Source organism: Megascapheus bottae, chromosome 31, assembly GCF_031878675.1.
Source record: "Megascapheus bottae isolate mThoBot1 chromosome 31, mThoBot2.hap1, whole genome shotgun sequence".
Classification (NCBI taxonomy): domain Eukaryota; kingdom Metazoa; phylum Chordata; class Mammalia; order Rodentia; family Geomyidae; genus Megascapheus; species Megascapheus bottae.
In genome coordinates this window covers 9807600-9813392 of record NC_143539.1, presented here as the reverse complement: position 1 = coordinate 9813392, position 5793 = coordinate 9807600, and positions in this window count along the sequence as shown.

The window sequence follows — 5793 nt, the reverse complement described above, 5'->3', positions numbered from 1 at the left end:
CTCCACTTCCGGATTTCTGGTGGATCATTAGAGATAAAAGCCTCAATGGATTTTTCCTACCCAGGTTGGCTTTGAACCACAATCCTCAGATCTCAACCCTCTTGAGTAGCAAGGATTACTGGTGTCAGCCACCAGTGCCCAGCTTGGTTTGTTTTGTTTTGTCTTGTTGGATCTTGTTACATGCTCCATACTTAAACTCCTCCTGAACTACTTACCTCCCAAGAGCTGGGATTACAGACATGTACTGCCATACTCATTTTTAACTGATGTCTGTAAGAAGCAAGAAGTAGAACTCCAGGCCATCTGACAATGATGCTGGTGAGTGACTCCTTCTAGTCTGTCACCTCAAGAAGAGCTGTCAAAATAACAAATGACATATTTTGAAGCCCCTGGATTGCCTCTGAGCTAGACTCTCTTGGTTTGATTAGTAGTCTTTCTTTTAGTGTCTTTCTTTATCTTCTCCTTCTTTTCATTTCCTTCCTCCACCTGTCTCATCAATAAAAGTGGATGCTTTAAGGAAAACACTTCTTCCTTGGGCAGAATTCCACAATATCCTATTACAATTACCCCGCCTTGTGCAGAAGCAAATGGTATATTACCTGTCAACAGGGTTTGAAACATAGCAAATAGCTACCACCCAGCTTAGCTGAGCTCCCACCCAACTCCTAGACAGATAGAAGTGGCAAAAGGAAGACAGTTCTTTGTAGAGGCCTGAAAAAATCTCATTTCCATTCCCTTTGCAAGAGAAGAAACTGGCTTTATCGACAAAGACGACTAAAAAATTGCTTGAGCGTTCCAATCACCAGACTGCACGGAAACAGAGAGACAGTGTAGCTGGCGGTGGAGGCAAGCTCCCCTGCAACTTCCCGCAGCTCTGTGGGTCCCCACTTCCATACAGCCCAAATCTGTGACATATGCACACTAGGCCTGAATGGAGCCCTGCTCTAACTCCATGCCCAGCCTGCTGCTGCTGTGACAGTGGCGGCTGCTGCTGGGTTTGCTGAGTCCCAGACATAAATCAACATTCACCCAGAGAATCTCTGCCAGAAATCAGACTCTAAAATCAAATCAGAGCCCTGAGATTGGGTTTGGGTTAGCTGGGCAAGTCAAATGGCCCCCTAGGGGGTGGTGCTTTGGGGCCTGGCTGCATATTTCAAGTGGCCACTAGATGGCACTGCCACAGATGCTTGTGGGTGTGGTGGGGGGGGCAGAGGGGGGAATTGAACTCAGGGTCTGAGCACTTTGCCTGAGCTTTTTCTATTCAAAGCCAGCACTCTACCACTTGACTCACAGCTCCACTTCTGACTTTTTTTTTTTTTGTCGGTTCATTGGAGAGAAGAGTCTCGCAGTAGGAATGAGATTGGGAGGGATGGAGAAGGATGGAGGCATTGTGCTTATAATCTTGTGAAACTGAAAACTAGAACTACTAAAAATGTTAATAACTTGATGGTGGGGAGGGGGAGATTTGCCTGCCCAGATTGGCTATGAACTGCAAAACTCAGATCTCAGCTTCCTGAGGAGCTAGGATTACAAATGTGAGCTATGCCTATTTCCGATGGACTTTTTTCTAAACAAATTAACATCTCAGACCCAAAAGAGCTAAGCTGAAACTTAACCACAGCCAACATTTGCTGTAGCGACCTCCAATTTTCACAGCCAACCCTGCTTTCTCCTCTTCTTCCTGGTATGTTTTTCTACCCTATTTGGGGCTCTCGGTAAGAAATTAATTAACATGTGTGTCTCATATCACCAGAGATTTTAGACATCAATATGTAGCACTGAAATAACATGGGTTTGTGGCTTTTAGCTGAGAATGAATGACAGATGGATAATTTATGATGATTTCTCAGACCTGAACTATAATTATGAAGTATTTCTAGGTGTATATTCAGGATGCAAAGTATATAGAATCCAGAGCTAATGTTAATTTATTACTGACAGCTGTATGTATAATAATATGTCATGTCTGTTCATCTTTCATGCCTTCTGACTTACATCAAGCAATCTTCGTTCATTAATAAAATCAAGCCTTGCCATTATTCTTAATGATGAAGCCCCGTTTTGATCTCTGAAGACTCCTATAATTAAACTCTGTGCATCCATATACCTGACATCTGAAGTTAGCAAAAAAAAAAAAAGAAGAAGAAGAAGAAGAAGAAGAAGAAGTAATAAAGCTTGAACTCAGAGCCTAGGCAATGGCCCTTAGCTTCTTTGCTCAGCACTGGTGCTCTACCACACAAGCCACACTTCTGGGGGTTTTTTTGGTGGTTAATTGGAGATGAGAGTTTCATGGACTCTCCTGCCTGAGCTGGCTTCAAACCAGGATCCTCAGATCTTAGCCTCCCGAGTAGCTAGGATGACAGGGTGAGCTACTAGTGCCTGGATTGAGTTTATTTTCTCACCATATGCTACCACGTCCTTTATGCCTTTAATTTCCTTCCAGCCTATTCTCACCTTTCCTTGATCTTTCTTTTTTTTTTTTTTTTTTTTTTTTGCCAGTCCTGCGCTTGAGCTCAGGGCCTGAGCACTGTCCTTGGACTTTCTCAAGGCTAGAGCTCTACCACTTGAGCCTCAGCACCACTTCCGGCTTTTTTTTCTATGTATGTGGTACCGAGGAATCGAACCCAGGTCTTCATGCATGCTAGGCAAGCACTTTAACCACTAGGCCAAACTCCCAGCCCCCTTGATTTTTCTTTTGTGGAAGTAGTATAGAAGCTATTATGGTGGAAATGGTGGTAATGTTAGAACTAGAATCCAGAGTCTTGAACATTGAGGTAGGTGCTCTGTGTCATTGAGCTAATTCCCAGAAGCTAAGGCAGTATAAGATTTTTAAAGGATGGGGCTGGGAGTGTAGCCTAGTGGTAGAGTGTTTGCCTAGCATGCATGAAGCCCTAGGTTCAATTCTTCAGTACCACATACACAGGGAAAAAAAGAAAGCCAGAAGTGGTGCTGTGGCTCAAGTGGTAGAGCAACAGCCTTGAAAAAGATCAAGGACAGTTCCCAGGCCCTGAGTTCAAGCCCCAGGACTGGTAAGGAAAAAAGTGATTTTTAAAGGTTATGATGAAAATAATTATTAAACTAGGCACTGGTGATCAGTCCAAGCAGGGAAGGCCATGAGTCTCCATCTCCAATGAACCCTAGAAAACCATGACACACTCTCCTCTCTCTCTCTCTCTCTCTCTCTCTCTCTCTCTCTCTCTCTCTCTCTCTCTCTCTCTCTCTCTCTCTCTCACACACACACACACACACACACACACACACACACACACACACACACACACATACCACATACACACGGCAAGACCATGAAACCCTGAGTTAAAGGCTCAGTATGGGCACAAAGGGGAAAAAAGGATTAATTTCAAGTGACTTGGTGTTTTGCAACTTACTTCATACACTGTCCTTGTTCTCCAAAGGAGAACGTTCTGGTTGAAGTTGTAAAGCACTCTGTATTATCAGCCTCCCTGGTCACTCTGGGAGACACCAGACCCATGATTCTTGTAGAAGAATCAAACTTTTAACCTTATCAACTAATTAATGAGCTCCAAATAGAATAATAAGACAGGACTAGCTATCTGGGTCATCTCTCAACTGGAAAGAGAATCAGAATCCACTGAGTAGATGTGAGATAAGTGAGTAAGCAAGTTTCCTATCTGGAACACTGAATCTTGTCATGATTGTTAATTAAACCATGATAAATAACATCCTGCAGCCAGAGGAAGTTGGGAGAAGAGTTTAGATGAGATGTTCTGTAGGTTGAATGCAACTACATACACCTGAACCACCTGAAGGCTTGCATTCCTCTGACTTGCTGCGAGTGTGTTTGTCTGGAGAGTTCTATAGGAAAAAGAAATTCTGTAGTTTATGTGTCACACGTTTCTGCAGTTGTCTAAGGGTTTTATGCCAGATTTAGTAACCTATATTCTCTTTTTCTCCTCTCCCTCTCTTTTTTTTGGGGGGGGGTGGAGGGGACTGGGAGTTGAACTTGAAGCTCACTCTTAGCTTTTTTCTGCTCAAGACTGGCATTCTACCACTGGAGCCACATCTCCACTTCTGGCTTTTTGATGGTTAACTGGAAACAAGAGTCTCAACAGACTTTCCTGCCCAGGCTGGCCTCAAATCATAATCCTTGGGGGGGAGGGAAGTCAAGTGACAGTACAAGGCCTTGAGTTCAGGCTCCAATGCAGGCATATGTATATGTATATGTATGTGTATGTGTATGTGTATATGTGTATGTGTATGTGTATGTGTATATGTATGTGTATATGTATGTGTATATGTATATGTATATGTATGTGTGTATATGTATATGTATGTGTATGTATATGTGTATGTGTATATGTATATGCATGTATATATATATGTATGTGTATGTGTATGTGTATATGTATGTATATGTGTATATGTATGTGTATATGTATATGTATGTGTATATGTATATGTATATATGTGTATGTGTATATGTATATGTATGTGTATATGTATGTGTATGTGTATATGTATATGTATGTGTATGTGTATGTGTATATGTATATGTATATGTATATGTATGTGTATGTGTATATGTATGTGTATGTGCATATGTATGTGTATACGTATATGTATGTGTATGTGTATGTATATGTGTATGTGTATATGTATATGTGTGTATATGTATATGTATGTGTATGTGTATGTGTATACGTATATGTATGTGTATACGTATATGTATGTGTATATGTGTATGTGTATGTGTATATGTATATGTGTATATGTATATGTATGTGTATGTGTATATGTATGTGTATATGTATGTGTATGTGTATATGTATGTGTATGTGTATATGTATATGTATGTGTATGTGTATGTGTATATGTATGTGTATGTGTATGTGTATATGTATGTGTATGTGTATGTGTATGTGTATATGTGTGTATGTGTGTGTGTATGTGTATGTGTATATGTATATGTGTGTATATGTATATGTATGTGTATGTGTATGTATATGTGTATGTGTATGTGTATATGTATATGTATGTGTATATGTATATGTGTGTATGTGTATATGTATATGTGTGTATGTGTATGTGTATATGTATGTGTATGTGTATATGTATGTGTATGTGTATGTGTATATGTATATGTATATGTCAGTGTATATGTCACTGTAGTATGACTTAGTACATATACATATACATATACATATGTATACTGAGTACTGATACTATACATACACATATAGTACTTTATACAGTGTATATGTCATACAGCAGTCGTATGACAGTGACATGTGACATATAGCACAGCCTGTATGAGCATGATCGTATATGTATAGCAATTCAGCCCAAGCAGTCCCTCACGAGAACAATTGCGACCCTATCACTCCCCCAAACAAACAGGACAGCTCACACCCTGTTGTGTATTCCAAATGACAGACACTGTGCTGGCCTTCAGCAGACAAGGTCGTATTACTTTGTGGAAACTGATGACATCTGTTCTTACAATCCCTGAAGAAACGCTCTTAAGCAGACAGACCTCTTAGGGCCAGCACTGCCCTACGCAGACGTTCCTGGATTGAAGCCATAGCTGGGACGAGCGAGCCATAGCTGGCCACCTTAGCTAGGACTTCTCTATGTCAGATGAGAAAGTCTCACCAAGAGAAAAATCCCTGCCAGGTCCCCCCACACCCCGCCCGGGGAAATGGCCTTGGTGGTGGGCGTGGCTAACGGAGGCCCCGCCCCCTCCTCACCCCCCCCCGCAGCGAGGTCACCTGACCTGCCCGCGTCTCACGTGATCCGCCCCGGCGCCGCCAT